Below are 16,853 nucleotides of genomic sequence, written 5' to 3' on the forward strand. Positions count from 1 at the left end.
GTTGTACGGATATTATGAGGCTTTGGTTTTACCATTTAGGTTTATAGTGCCCTAGATGTCGTCATGGACTTGATGTATTTGGTATTGCTATGATGTTTGGATCAGTTTTCATTATCTTCTTTGACGATATTGTGATCTATTCCTGATTTGAGATGGAACACGTACACCATCTTCGTATAGTTCTAAAGATGTTTTGACAGGAACATCTATATGTGAAGTTCAGTAGTACGTATTGTGATTGTCTTTTGTGAGATTTCTGAGACACATAGTCATGAGTAGGGGTATATCGTAGATAGAGGTTGTTACCAATTGAGAGTAGTTGTAGTCAATACAGGAGACTTGCAACTTCCTTGTTCTGGCTGGATATTACCGGAGATTGGTTGAAAGTTTCTCCAGCATTATTATGTGGTTAACTGGACTGTCTGGTAAGGGTATAGAACTTTCCTGGACAGATGCTTACGAGACTAGTTTCAGGAGTTAAAACGAAAAGCTGATAACTGCACTCGTCTTAGTATTACTTTCTAGTGTAGATGGATTTGTACTCTATCCAAGTGAATTATATCTGGGGTTTGGTGCAATTCCAATATAACATGAGCAAAATAGTCTTATGCCAGTAGACAAAATTCTCATGTAATGGGAATGAAATTCTTTATTTCTGTGGGAGGTTATGTGTGTTCCTGAGTCACTTCTTATCCGGGAAGAGTTACTGCAGGAAACACCTCGATCTGGATTGGTGATACATCCGGGTGACACCCGATGTATGGGGATTTAAAGTGCTCCTATTGGTGGAACGACATGAAAAAAATATTTCATGGATTTTGTAACTTGATGTCTAGTTTGTCAGCAAGTGAAGGTGGAACATCGGAGGCTAGCAGAATTATTTCAGTAAATTCGGATACTGGAATGGAGTGAGCACATGTTATGATGGACTTTGTTGTGGGATTACCCTGGACACGGAGAGAATATGATGTGTTGAGTAATCATGGATTAGTTGACTAGATTTATTCCCTTTTTATCGATCTGTAGGACGAATTCTTTGGATCGAGTAGCAAAATTTTACTGTAGAGAGATTTCCAGACCTTATGGTATATCTTTGAGTTTAGTATCGGATTGAGATCCGTGATTGACCTCACGTACCTAGTAGAGTTTGGAGCACATTATATGGACGCTAGAGGTTTGCTGATGTATGAGTTATGAATTTTGGAGGCAGTTGAGTTATCCACAGTTGTATAGATAGAAGTGTGGGAGTAGCGGAAGTTAAATGAGCTCATAACCCACAGAGTCATACCTTGCAGTTGGAGATTTGTTAATGATACTTGGATAGAGTAGTTTATGAGTGTGTTGCTTGGTGGTTAATCCTCGATGAGGATCCCCGAGTTGAACAGTAAATTTGATAATCAAATGTTTTGTTAGTGGGGGAGAATGTAAAATACGACACCCAAATAATAAATAAATATAGGGTTATTTGAGGAATAATCTTATTGAATTTTCGGAGATTTTTTAAGAATTTTTCGAGATTTAAATGGAGTCTGTATGACTCATTTTGAGGGGATGAATTGGTGGGTTAGGTGGAAGTCTGTTTGGAAGACCATTTAAGAGGGAGTTGATTAAGGAATAAACTTAGACTTTAATTAAAGCTAACCTAAGTTTGAGATTAATATTATTATTCCTAGCTTTAAAAAGCCGAAAACCCCTTTTCTTTCCCCAATCCCGAACCTCTCCTCACGCCGTTCTCTTCTCTTCTCCCTCACTTGCCGATTTCCCTTCTCTACGCGAAGCCAGGTCACCGCCGACCGCCTCAAGTTGACCACCGCTGATCGACGCTGTGCTACTCGTCGCTGGTGAAGCTCCACAGCATCGGTCAACATCGCAACTTCTAGGGCGGCCAATCATTGTGCCCTAGCTGCAGTCGCCTCGTGCCCTAGACGTGGGCGTTCACTCGTGCGAGCCCCGATCATCTTCTCTTCACCGACATCGCAACCCTCCTTTCTCTCGAACTTGTGGGTGTCGATCGCTCCTCATCATCAGATCTTGGACCAGGGAGGTCCAATGCCATCTCCTTCCACCGGAGCATTTTCTACCCTTCTCGGAGCCCTACCCTAGTCTGGGTCAGCACCACGTTGTCCTATATCGACGGTGTCACCCTTCCTTTTGCCTTTACTCATGATTCCAGCAGCAACTTCTTCAGCCAGGTGTCTACAAAGGTGTCACTGGAATTGGGGGTGTTGGATTGCAAATCCTTAGCTTTGGCGACCCCTGTGGTGTGGAGGATTGCTGCTCGGATTCACCACTAGATAGGTCACCTATTCTAGCAGAGGACAACAACTCTTGTTTTTCACAGTTGCGTTTGGAGGGGAAGTTGCTGTAGATCTAGTTTGGGGTAAGAAGTATATAAATTTGGATTAATATTGAATTAAATCCATTATTTGTTTGGATGTATTGGATTGATTTCATTTTGGAATTAGAGATGTTAATTATGGACAGAGGATAGATTCATTAAGTGCTTGGAGATCAGTTTGCATTTCGGTGATGAATTAATTGATTGTTGATGATAGTATTGGGTTAATATGGGCGTGTATCAGATTTCATTTAAGATTGTAATCCGTGTAGTTTGGTTGATGAGTGTTTAGTTGTGCTAAGTCATGGATTAAATGATGGATTAATTGGGGTGGATGAATTTTGTAGGATGGATTCATGATTAGCCTATTTTAATTTAGGTTGTGTGATTAAGGATTATTTGGAGGATTAATCAGAGATCATATTTGAGTGGAGTTATCCTAATTAGGTTAGAGATTTTATTTAGCTAATTTAATTCTTATGAATTTAGCTAAATAAAATATATATATTGATTTACGCAGGACTTTGGTATGGGACGTTCATCATGATGTGGGATTTACCTTATCACGATCGATAGATAAAGGCGGGTATTTCTTGCTTTATCTATTTAGTATTTTGACCCTAGTGCATGAGCTTTATACATTTGGTTAGCTACTGTATCTATCTTGACTCCACTCGTATATTTCCCGTGCTTGATACTTATCCACTCGATCTTTGAGCTACTCGTTTTTGTATCTATTACAGTCTCTCATTGTCATCCATGATATTTAGCAGATATCAGACACCAGATACTAGATACTAGATACTAGATACTAGATATATAGATACCAGATACTGGATATTAGATATTGGGTATGGACACCTGATACCATGTTTACTTGCTTTGACTGCTATTGATATATGTTTCTTATTGAGCATGCTGGCTTTATATAGCATCCCCAATTTCTATTTATATATATATGATGACTGTTGCATTTTATCCATCATGTCATTGCATGCATGCCGGCGACCATGTCTCCATTGTGGTTGAGAGGGTCGTTGGCTAGGGCCGTACGCTCGACCACTCATGGGTAGTGGCGGCTAGAGCGTGCCGCTTGTCCCGTCGTGCCACACTCGACCACTCATGGGTAGTGGTGGTTGGAGTTGTGAGCAGCAGGGACCCTATTGCTACGTAGTTAGATAGCTACTATGTAAACTGTCCACTCTGTCACTCGAGAGTAGTAGCGGCTGGAGTGTCGTACAATTGCCATCGATCCGACCTCTTGACCATACAGAGGTCGTGGTGCAGAGGGGTGGGTGGGGTGACCATCGTGCATATGCTGTTGTTATTATAGTTATGCTGCTGTTGATTACTTATGCTGTTATTGCTAGCTTATGATGCTGTTGTTACTTATGCTGATATGCATTCATATGTTGAGATATACATTTGTTGTATGTGTTTAAACACTGACTCACCTATTGGTATTATGTATATACGTTACATGCTACTCATGTAGTTATGAGCAATACCGTAGCATGTCTGTACTATTCCTGACCTTACTAGTTTAGGATATGGTTTCAGGTATAGACACTTACTATAATATCACTTTAGTATCTGCTATATTCCCTACGAGACTGTATACCTTTGTATTTCTAGTTCTTTACTATACTCATGCACTATCTGTTTATTAACCGCTGAGTCTTTATACTCACCACCCCGTAAACTGGTTATTTCGCCAGGTAGCAGGTAAAGGATTTATGGAGTCACCTGAGATCCTGTCCGCTAGTCCCGTGTCACACCGAGCTACTCCTACCGTTAGTGTTTCCGTTCGCATATTTGGTTTTGCACTTGTTCTCGTATTTGTATATTTTATATGGAGTTTGTCTTGTATTTGATGTGTCGTTTATGTGTCAAGCCGGGTCGGCTCACAGTTAGTTGTTCTGTTGTTTTATGTTCCTTATGTTGTGATTTCCGCTTTGTTATGTTTCAGCCATGTGGGTTGCATATTAAAATCTGCGTGGTTGTGTTATTTGTTCAGCATGTGGGCTGTTATATACTATTAATGAGTATGTCTGTGGTTATATGCATTTATGCTTCATATTGTCACCGATACTCGCGGATGTTGTCGAAATTTTGTCGGTAGGGACTCCTCTGGGGGCGTGACAGTTTACTTATTTGGAATTCAAAATCATTGAAGAATTCAAACTTATATTTTAAATTTCAATTTCAATGTTTTTTAATTAAATTCAAAATAAAGTTAACCTCATCTCACACGCACTTATAAACTGAACATGCTTGATAACCTATAATGGGTGAGATGGAAAATTAGGAAAATAAACAATAATCGTTAAGTTTTTGTTTCCTTTATATACTTGGATTCTAGGACCCTAAGAGTTTATTAAGGTATTAATCAAGGGGGAGTGAAGAGAGTTGAGCTAAGTTTTTTTAAAAAAAATGAATTATCTTTAAAAAGATAAAAATAAAAAATGGGCTAATATATTTTTAAGTATTTTTACAATAAAATATTTTTTAAAGTTAAGCTTTTTTGAAATTATCTTTGAAACTAAACTTTTAACAAAGTACTTTTAATCTAAGATTTTATCAAAATATTTGTAGAGTTAAAAATGTTATCAAATTTTTTATACTTTTAACTAAGTTTTTTTTGAAGCTAAGTATTAAAGTTCTCAGAGTTTTTTTAAACCTAAGTTTAAAAAAAATGCTAAATACTTGACGAAACAATTATTTTCAAAAGTTTTTTGTTAAATCTTAGTATTTTCAAAGCTAAAAATTTAACTAAGTTTTTTTTATTGAAAAAGCTTAGTATTTTTGTAAGAATTTTCTTTTTCAATCCTAAGTGTTTATTAAACTACCTCTCAACTAAGTTTTTAATTAAGTTTTAGGTAAGTAATTTTCAAAACTAACCTTAGCTAAGGTAGTTTCTAAACTTAGCTATTTAGCAAAGTATTTTTTTCTACAAAATTATTTTTAAGCTAAATTCAAACTAAGTCTATGTTTTTTTACAAAGGATAAATATTTTTAAGGCTAAGCATCTTTCAAACTAAACTATGATTTTATGAAAATTGTTTTTAAGTCAAGTACTTAACTTTTGATCAACTTTTTGAGACTAAACTTTTATTACATTTTGCTAATTAAGTCCTTAACTGAGCCATTTATCGAGTTTCTGTTACTTAACTATTTTTTTCTAACACTTTTTCAAAAGCAATTATTTTCAAAAATTAAGTTCATCTAAACTTGTTTTGAAAAAGTTAAATATTTATAAATTAGCTAAGGATCTTTCAAAAGAAACTATATCTCAAAGTTAAATTCAATTAAGTGCTCCCCTTCAGGGGGAGCGTAAACTTAAATAGAATATTTTTTTTCTCTCTTCCTTGTATTCTTTTTTGATTTATGTCAAATGGGGAGAGAAAAGTCAAAGTTAAGTAAAGTTTTGGGACTTAAACATAAGTTAAGAACTTAAACATGATAATGAAAGGGGAGCATAAGATGTTATCTTCAAGTTATTTCATTTATGCTCATGTTTATGTTTCTGTATTCTCTGTTATGTTTTTACTTAACTTTGAACCGTGTTGCTATAATCAAAAAGGGGGAGATTGTTGGTGTGAGATGTTGGTTGGTCCTAGGAAGATCGTACCGGTTCCACTGAACAAAAATTTTGTACAAGTGTCGAACCTTTCCTAAACAACCTATTGTGTTATTTAGAAGTTAAATTAGGAATCACAAACTAAACTTAACATTATTGATTCCAAATTTAACTTATCTAATCTTAATGGTTTAGATTTGCATCGCAAGCGAAACTTAACACTATTGATCCAAATTAACCTATGTTATAAAGTTAATTAAATATTTATTTCTAAAATCGGCTCCCAGGTCAAACATGGCGAGACACTAGACCATCTTGGGTATGGGATCATTCACCACTACCTCGACAAAGCCTTTAATAGAAATTCAATATTTAATTTCCTAAAATAACATTAGGTTTAATTGAAAAGAACAATCGAATCATAAATTCGAAAAATAAAAAAAAACACAACTCGAATTACAAATTCGAAAAACTAGAATCTAATGTATTTTGTGTTTGGAATTCTTATAAAGAAAAATAACTAGTATGATGTGGAAAACAATTACTAGTTATACCTTTTCTTTGTATGCTAATAACCTTGAGATCTTCTGTCGTATTCCTCGCCTCCTCTTGGACGTCGTGTGGGCGACGATCCTCCAAGATGAACACCACTCAAAAGCTTCTCCTCCTTCTCTAGTATTCGGCCACCACCACCACCAAGGAACCAAAGAGAGTAAGGGGAAAGGAAAGGGGAGAGATCCGGCCACACAAGCAATAGAATAATAATAGATGCAATCCCTACTTCTCTTCTTCCTCTCCTTCTCTTTGTATCCGACCACATAAAGTATCCAAAAGAGGTGGCCGACCCTAGCATGAAGAGAAGCAAGGGCCGGCCCTTAGGAGAAGACTAGAGAGAAGAGAGAAAAGAATAGCATTAATTCATGAGGCCTCTCCTCCCTTTCTTTTATATTACTTGCCCAAGGCAACTAAGGAAAGACTTTTTACAAAAATTAAAATCTTCCTCTTATTTTTCCTTTTCCCCTTTTATTTTTCCATTTCTTTCCTCTTGATTGATTCAATCATCAATCTTTGATTGATTAATTGATTGGCCGGCCCCTTGCTTGGGCACCAAGCAAGGGTGGCCGACCACTTAAAGAGGAATAAAAACTTTGTAAAAATTTTATAAGCAAAACATGATAGTACTTTTAAAATTTTACAAGCTCTCTTTTAATTACTTAAAGTGGATGTTAAAAAAAGAAAATTTTTTAAAAATTAAAACCAAGTTTTAAAATTTAAAACTCCTCTTTTAAAATTTCCTTTTTTTTAACATGGTTACAAAAATAAAAAGTTTCAAATTTAAAACACCCTTCCTTTTTTCCAACAACCATGAGGATGGTTAAAAAAGGAAAGTTTTAAAACTTTTAAACTTTCTTTTAAACCATGTGACCTAATTCAAATAAGAAAAGTTTTATAAATTTAAAATCCTTCTTTTAAACTTGTAATTATCTACAAAGAGAAGATTTTAAAAATTCAAAACACCCCTCCTAATTTGAAATATAGTGGTCGGCCCCTCCATTGCTTGGGCACCAAGCATAGGGCTGACCCTCTTGAGGAGATGGTGGCCGGCCCTTGGCTTGGTCACCAAGCCTTGGGCCGACCCCTTTCTTGGACACCAAGATGTGCTTTTATATGGATGGACTTGAGACTTTAATGAGGCTACGACAGAGACCTAGAGGAGAAATTAGTTTTGACCTTCCGACGAGCTTAAGTATCCTGTGTTCGCCCTGAACACACAACTCAAGTTCATCAATAATAACTCATTCCACTAGAGAGTTATTATTGCACTACCACACCTATTCCAAATTACATTATGAGCTCCTTCTTATCATGAGTGTGTTAGTCTCCCTGTGTTTAAGATATCGAATGTCCACTAATTAATTGAGTTACTGACAACTCATTTTAATTAATGTCTTAGTCCAAGAGTAGTACCACTCAACTTCATTGTCATGTCGGACTAAGTCCACCTGCAGGGTTTAATATGACAATCCTTATGAGCTCCTCTTGGGGACATTCTCAACCTAGATGACTAGGACACAATTTCCTTCTATAATCAACAACACACACTATAAGTAATATCATTTCCCAACTTATCGAGCCTATTGATTTATCGAGCTGAATCTCACCCTTTGATAAGTCAAAGAAATAAATTCTAAATATATGTGCTTGTTATTATATTAGAATTAAGAGCACACACTTCCATAATAACTAAGGTCTTGTTCTTTTATTAAGTCAGTATAAAAAGAACTTACCTTAAATGGTCCTACTCAATACACTTAGAGTGTATTAGTGTAATTTATTAGTCAAGATAAACTAATACCTAATTACATTACGACTATTCCAATGGTTTGTTCCTTTTCATCTTAGTCGTGAGCAACTGTTTATAATTTATAAAGAACTGATAACATGATCTTCTGTGTGTGACACCACACACCATGTTATCTATAATATAAATTAATTGAACAACTACACTTAACAAATAAATGTAAACATTTGATCAATGTGATTTTTTTTATTTCAAATATAAATGTTTACAAAAAGTTAGGCTTTTAGTATATACTCTAACAGTCTCCCACTTATACTCAAAGACTAAGCTGCCATATCTGCTGCCATACATCTGATTCCCAACCCTTCATCATGCCCATCAAAAGCTCTTGTCTTAAGGGCCTTAGTGAAAGGATCTCTCAAGCTATCATCTGATGCAATCTAGGTGGCAACAACTTCGCCTCGTTATATGATGTCTCGTATTTGGTGGTACTTGCGCTCTATTGTGTTTTACTTGCCTTATGGACTTATGGTTCCTTCGAGTTTGCTACTGCACTACTATTATTACAAAAATTATAATAATTTTGGACAAACCAGAAATCATGTCTAAGTCCATCATAAAGTTTCTGAGCCATATAACTTCTGTGGCTACCTCAGAGGCTGCCACATACTCAGCTTCTATGGTGGAGTTTGAAAAAACACCTATGCTTAACACTCCTCCATAGATATGGCTTCACCTCCTAAAGTAAACACAAAATCCCGAGGTCGTCTTACTATTGCCCCTATCTGATTGGAAGTCAAAATTCGTGTAACTTACAGGGATCAAATCATCTGCCTAGTAAACTAGCATATAATCTCTAGTTCCTCTAAGGTTCTTTAAAATATGCTTTACGGCAGTCTAGTGTCCCGGTCCTGGGTTACTTCGATATCTGCTAATTATGCCTTGGGCAAAACAGATATCCGGTCTCGTGCACAACATAGCATACATTAGGCTTCCGACAGCCGAAGCATAAGGAACTGCCTTCATATCCTTTTATCTCCTTTGATGTCTTTGGAGACATCTCTTTAGATAAAACTACTCTATGCTGAAAAGGTAAGAAACTTTTCTTGGAGTTTTGCATGCTAAAACGAGCTAGAATTGTATGAAGCTCGGGATAAGCACAACATTCTTTTCTTGTGATCACTTTGATCCCGAGAATATGTGTGCGTTCTCCCAAGTTTTTCATATCGAATTGTTTAGACAACCATACCCTTACTTCCGACAACACTTTGATATTGTTTCTAACTACCAAAAGTGTCATCTACGTATAGTACAAGAAATACCACCATGTTTCCATCACACTTCTTGTATACACAAAACTCATCGGGTCACTGAATAAATCTATAGGCCTGGATTACTTCATTAGACCAGATGTCCAAGACCTTGAAGCTTTGCTTCAGTCCATAGACTGATTGAACTTTCATACAAGATGCTCTTTGTCCTTTGCAATGAACCCTTCTGGTTGCTTTATATGGATGTTTTCTTTAAGACTTCTATTAAGGAAAGCTGTCTTGACATCCACTTGTCAAATCTCATAGTCCATATGAGCAACAATAGATAAAAGAATCTGGATAAACTTAAGCATGGCTACCAGTGAAAAAGTTTCCTTTTTCAACAAGCCTTACTTTGAAAGTTTCCACCTTCCCGTCTATCCCTCTTTTCTTATTGTAGACCTTTTAACACCTAATGGATTTTACACCATCTGGTGGTTCTACAAGCTAACAAACTTTATTAGAATACATATATACTAATTCTGTATTCATTGCTCTTTGGCAAGATGCTGCATTCTTATCTTGGAGCGCTTCGTCATATGTTCGGGGATTAGGTTCATGTTCGCTAGGGATCAAGTCCAAAGACTTTCCCAAAACATGAATCTTTCAGGTTGCCTAACAACCCTCCCACTACAATGAGGCACTGTCTGTAATTGTGTATCATTTGTGATACGTGTTGCAGTTTCTTATGATATTTCATCTTGTACAGTTGGTACTAGATTAGACGTGTCGTTTATTATTTCTTTAAGAGCAAATTTACTTATGGGCTTGTGGTTCATTACATAGTCCTCTTCTGAAAAATTGGACATTGGTGCTAACCATGACCTGCTGATTTTTTAGGACTAGAAACCTCCTTTCGTTTCTCTAGGATAACCTTCAAATAAGTGAACTCCTGTCCATCTTATCAGTGTCTCCCTTCAGCACATGTGCTGGACTATCCTGAATTCGAATATACTTAGGTTTATGCCTATTATGTAATTTTATGTGAATAGAGAGTTCTGACTTAGGAGGTACTATGTTCACTTCCGTTTCTAGAATATATCCTTAAAATGAATTTTGGTAATTTTTTGAATGACTCATCGATCTAATCATTTCCATAAGAGTCATATACCTTCTAACTACACCATTCTGTTGGGGTGTACCAGGTGCAGTTAGTTGGGATTGAACCTTAACTTCTGATAAATGACTGCTAAACTCTCCCAAGAGGTACTTGCCACTACGATCTCAGCGTAGTGTCTTGATACTTTTACCTTGACGTTACTCCACATCAGCCTAATACTCTTTGAACTTATCAAAGCACTTAGACTTACGGTGCATCAAGTAAATGTACCCATATTTTGAATAGTTGTCTATAAAATAGACGAAATATTCGAAACCACTTCTTTCCTGGATAGTCATAGATCCACACAAATCAGAATGAACCAATTCCAACACATCTTTGGCTCTATACCCCTTAGACTTAAAAGCTTCTTGGTTATTCTTCCTTCCAAGTAAGACTCACAGGTTGGAAAGGTTTCCACTACCAATGAACCCAAAAGTTCATCGACTATTATCCTTTGAATCCTACTTAAGTTAATATAACCTAGCCTTAAATGCCAAAGATATGATTGGTTCATTTCTGAAGTTTGCTTTCTCTTATTAGAGTTAGAAGATGTGTTATTAATTTCCAATTTGTTGCATCATGGAAGTTATAAATTGCCAACCAACGTACTAGAATAGATAACTTCCCTCTTTTTCTTGATAACAACTTTGTTATCAAAAGAGATAGTATATCAATCCTTAAATAGTTTTAGAAACTAAAATCAAGTTCTTTCTAAAACTTAGTACGTCAAGACAATCAATGTTTTATTCCTTTCAAAGGATAAACATCTCCCACTGCAACAGGTGCTACTTTTGCAGTAGTGCCCATGTAGACAGTATTTTCCCTTTCACATAGTTGTCAGGTTTCCTGGAACCCCTGCAATAAATTACAGACATGATCAGTGGCTCCCATATCTACATACCAGGTACCGGTAGATAACACCACTAAACATGTTTCAACAACTAATGAATTAAATATACTTTTATTGTTCTCATTTCTGAGAGGACAGTCCACCTTAGAGTCCAAGTTTTGTTTCCAATCATAATTGGGACTACTAAGTCTATTCTATAGTATAACAGCTAGGGGATTGACAAACATTTGAAATCTTAAGAATCATAAAAATATTTGGTTATGACCAACACCTTAAAATCCCCGTGAATTTTATATGTCACGTTAGTGTGGACGTATATAAATTCAAACTTTAATAGGAGATTTTATCCATTAATTTTATTGTCTTGTCAACCTATTTGTTATGACAAATAAAATTAATAATTGGTCTTTCTTTGATCAAATATTTGGTCAAAACTTTAAATTTATAATAATATTGATTCCTCAAACAATATTATTTAAATTCACCAACACCTCAAACACCGGGAATTATGCATGCCACGTTAGTGTGGACGTATACAAATTTAAACATTTGTAAGAGGAGGGTTTAACCCATTAATTATCTTGTCAACCTTAAATTACCTTAAACACCATGAATTTTGTATACCACGTTAGTGTGGACGTATACAAATTCAATTGTTTGTAAGAGGAGGTATTACCCATTTTATTTTGTCAACCTAACTTTATGACAAATAAAATTACCTCAAACACCGTGAATTTTGTATGTCACATTAGTGTGGACGTATACAAATTCAAATATTTGTAAGAGGGGGGTTTTACCTAACTTTATGACAAATTAATAGTTGGTATTCTTTTGGTCACGCAAAATGATAGCAGTGACTCCGTTGGGGAGGATACTATTGAATGCGTCTAAGTGTATACCATTACTTGATACTTAGTCCATTAAATAAGATTGCGCCCCTTCAGTTGGAGAAGATCACACACTCCTAAATAATTTCCTATAACCATCCATAAAGGAAGTTTGGTCTAGTGATCCGCAACAAACCCATCCGTTGTGGAGGGAGGCACTCAGAGCCAACACGTAAGCTTGTTGCATCACTTATAAACCAGTAATGGAGACCGTAGAATTTATTTAAAAATCTCTCCCCCACTTAGTTATTTAAGGTGAGGAATTTTAACTATAACAAGCACATATCATATGCACACACACATCACAGTAAATAAAGCAATAAATATGGAAATTAATTTTCCAACTATTATGACTTTTTCATCACTGTCCTTTGCGTGCTGCCGGCCCTAGTGTTCATGCTGTCGGGTCCATCGAGCTTCCTTTTCCGCTGCGCCTCTGGTCCTCCAATAGAACCAAGCCTCGCAAGGATACGATCTGCGACAAAAATAAAATCAAATTTTACATACATCGATCCTATATTCCACAAGAGAATATACATCAAGTCTAGATCGAACATAAATGTAAAATCCTAGGGCTAATACAGCTCCTGCTGTATTTAATATTACAATCATGCACACACAACAATAATGGCCTTGACATGTCCAAGGGTCCAATCACACACAATATCTATATGGCATAATAGTTGGAGCCTGCAACCACAAAGTTAGCACTTCCTACTATTATCCTGCCTAAATTATGTATGACATGTGCATAAACTATTTGAAAACCAAAACACACAAAGGCAAACCCTAGCTCTGATACCAATTGTTGGTTAGTCCTAGGAAGATCGTACCACTGTACAAAAATTTTGTACAAGTGTCGAACCTTTCCTAAACAACCTATTGTGTTCTTTAGAAGTAAAATTAGGAATCGCAAACAGAACTTAACATTATTGATTCCAAATTTAACTTATCTGTTCTTAATGGTTTAGATTTGGATCGCAAGCGAAACTTAACACTATTGATCCAAATCAACCTATGTTATAAAGTTAATTAAATATTTATTTCTAAAATCGGCTCCCAGGTCAAACATGGCGAGGCACTAGACCTTCTTAGGTATGTGATCATCCACCACTACCTCGACAAAGCCTTTAATAGAAATTCAATATTTAATTTCTTAAAATAATATTAGGTTTAACCGAAAAGAACAATCGAATCACAAATTCAAAAAAAAAAAAAAACATAACTTGAATTACAAATTCAAAAAACTAGAATCTAATGCCTCTTGTATTTGGAATTCTTACAAAGAAAAATAACTAACATGATGCGGAAAACAATTACTAGTTATACCTTTTCTTTGTATGTTAATAACCTCGAGATCTTCTGCTGTATTCCTCACCTCCTCTTGGACGTCGTGTGGGTGACAATCCTCCAAGATGAACACCACCCAAAAGCTTCTCCTCCTTCTCTAGTATTCGACCACCACCACCACCACCAAGGAACCAAAGAGAGCAAGGGGAAAGGAAAGGGGAGAGATCCATCCACACAAGCAATATAATAAGAATAGATGCAATCCCTACTTCTCTTCTTCTTCTCCTTCTCTTTGTATCCGGCCACACAAAGTATCCACAAGAGGTGGCCAGCCCTAGCATGAAGAGAAGCAAGGGCCGGCCCTTATAAGAAGACTAGAGAGAAGTGAGAAAAGAATAACATTAATTCATGAGGTCTCTCCTCCCTTTCTTTTATATTACTTGCCCAAGGCAAATAAGGAAAGACTTTTTACAAAAATAAAAATCTTCCTCTTGTTTTTCCTTTTCCCCTTTTATTTTTCCTTTTCTTTCCTCTTGATTGATTCAATCATCAATCTTTGATTGATTAATTGATTGGTCGGCCCCTTTCTTGGGCACCAAGCAAGGGTGGTCGGCCACTTAAAGAGGAATAAAAACTTTGTAAAAATTTTATAAGCAAAGAAGGAAAGCTCTTCTAAAATTTTACAAGCTCTCTTTTAATTACCTAAAGTGGATGTTAAAAAAAGAAAAGTTTTTAAAAATTAAAACCAAGTTTTAAAATTTAAAACTTCTCTTCTAAAATTTCCTTTTTTTAACATGGTTACAAAAATAGAAAGTTTCAAATTTAAAACTCCCTTCCTTTTTTCCAACAACCAAGAGGATGGTTAAAAAGGAAAGTTTTAAAACTTTTAAACTTTCTTTTAAACCATGTGGCCTAATTCAAATAAGGAAAGTTTTGTAAATTTAAAATCCTTCTTTTAAACTTGTAGTTATCTACAAAGAGAAGATTTTAAAAATTCAAAACACCCCTCCTAATTTGAAATATAGTGGCCGACCCCTCCTTTGCTTGGGGACCAAGCATAGGGCCGACCCTCTTGAGGAGATGGTGGTCGACCCTTGGCTTGGTCACCAAGCCTTGGGCAGGCCCCTTTCTTGGACACCAAGATGGGCTTTTATATGGATGGACTTGAGGCTTTAATGAGGCTACGACAGGGACCTAGAGGAGAAATTGGTTTTGGCTTTCCGACGAGCTTAAGTATCCTGTGTTCGCCCCGAACACACAACTCAAGTTCATCAATAATAACTCATTCCACTAGAGAGTTATTATTGCACTACCGCACTAATCCCAAATTACATTATGGGCTCCTTCTTATCATGAGTGTGCTAGTCTCCCTGTGTTTAAGATATCGAATGTCTACTAATTAATTGAGTTACTGACAACTCATTTTAATTAATGTCTTAGTCCAAGAGTAGTACCACTCAACTTCATTGTCATGTCAGACTAAGTCCACCTGCAGGGTTTAACATGACAATCCTTATGAGCTCCTCTTGGGGATATTCTCAACCTAGATGACTAGGACACAGTTTCCTTCTATAAGCAACAACACACACTATAAGTAATATCATTTTCCAACTTATCGGGCCTATTGATTTATCGAGCTAAATCTCACCCTTTGATAAGTTAAAGAAATAAATACTAAAAATATGTGCTTGTTATTATATTAGGATTAAGAGCACACACTTCCATAATAACTAAGGTCTTGTTCTTTTATTAAGTTAGTATAAAAAGAAATTACCTTAAATGGTCCTACTCAATACACTTAGAGTGTATTAGTGTAATTTATTAGTCAAGATAAACTAATACCTAATTACACTACGACTATTTCAATGATTTGTTCCTTTCCATCTTAGTCGTGAGCAACTGTTTATAATTTATAAAGAACTGATAACACGATCATCTGTGTGTGACACCACACACTATGTTATCTATAATATAAATTAATTGAACAACTATACTTAACAAATAATTGTAGACATTTGACTAATGTGATTTTTTTTATTTCAAATATAAATGTTTACAAAAAGCTAGGCTTTTAGTATACACTCTAACAAAAATGGTTCAAGTTAAGTTAGGTGTTATCTTCAAGTTATTTCATCCTATTTATCTTTAAGTTATTTCAAATATAAATGTTTACAAAAAGCTAGGTTTTTAGTATATACTCTAACACTCTAACAAAAAGATAGGTGTTATCTTCAAGTTATTTCATTTATGCTCATATTTAAGTTTCTGTATTCTCTGTTATGTTTTTACTTAACTTTGAACCGTGTTGCCATAATCAAAAAGGGGAAGATTGTTGGTGCGGAAAGCATCCGACGATCGAACCGATGTTTTGATTATGGAAAAGGGTTCAAGTTAAGTTGTTTTGGGATCTGATATGTGTGAATGAGTTTGCAGGAAAGTCCTAAGGTTACTTAGGCAAAAGTCTGAGCAATCATTCTCGAGGAGATGGTGGTCGGCCCTTGGCTTGGTCACCAAGCCTTGGGCAGGCCCCTTTCTTGGACACCAAGATGGGCTTTTATATGGATGGACTTGAGGCTTTAATGAGGCTACGACAGGGACCTAGAGGAGAAATTGGACCTAGAGGAAAGTCCTATTTAAGGCTATCTCGACTAGCAGCTTAGTACAACAACTTTCGAGCAATCATTCTTCTTTGTACTGCGCAATAGACGATCTAGAAAGGCTGTAGCAAGTCTCCGACGACCAGGAGCTTCAAACTGAGTGCTTTTGTTGTCGGTATAAAGTTTAATACATCTTTTATTATACTTAATTTGTAACACTTTTTTGGAATTATAGTTGTTGCCCAAAGTAAAAGTTCAATGAACGTGGGCCTTGGAGTAGGAGTCGCCCTAGGATCTGAACCAAGTAAATCTTGGAGTCTTTGTGATTGTGTGTTTGTTTCCTTTCATTATTTTCGTTGCGTTTATTTTCGATACGTCTTAAAATCGAACAAGTAAAAGCCACGAGTGCTATTCACCCGCCCCCCTCTAGCGCTTCTCGATCCAACACAATTCTACACAAATATTCAATCAAACATGTAAATTAAGTTCAAACACAATTTATACACATAAGATCAAATGGATACAAGGCATAACAATGTCATATAGATAGGAAATTGATATATCTATAAGTTCTTATATCAATCCACATCATAATTA

General features: G+C 35.9%; 1 protein-coding gene and 1 long non-coding RNA gene across 2 annotated transcripts in view; both read left to right on the forward strand.

Moving 5' to 3' along the window:
- LOC122022632 (rust resistance kinase Lr10-like) overlaps positions 1-16,853 on the forward strand; it is a gene marked incomplete in the record, with an annotated part of 142,714 nt that overhangs the window by 58,217 nt on the left and 67,644 nt on the right.
- Positions 1,689-4,408, forward strand: LOC122022636. The gene is made up of 2 exons (XR_006123046.1): positions 1,689-2,380; positions 4,057-4,408. It is a non-coding gene; the product is annotated as an uncharacterized LOC122022636 (long non-coding RNA).

This window comes from Zingiber officinale, chromosome 9B (genome assembly GCF_018446385.1).
Source record: "Zingiber officinale cultivar Zhangliang chromosome 9B, Zo_v1.1, whole genome shotgun sequence".
NCBI classification, from domain to species: Eukaryota; Viridiplantae; Streptophyta; class Magnoliopsida; order Zingiberales; family Zingiberaceae; genus Zingiber; species Zingiber officinale.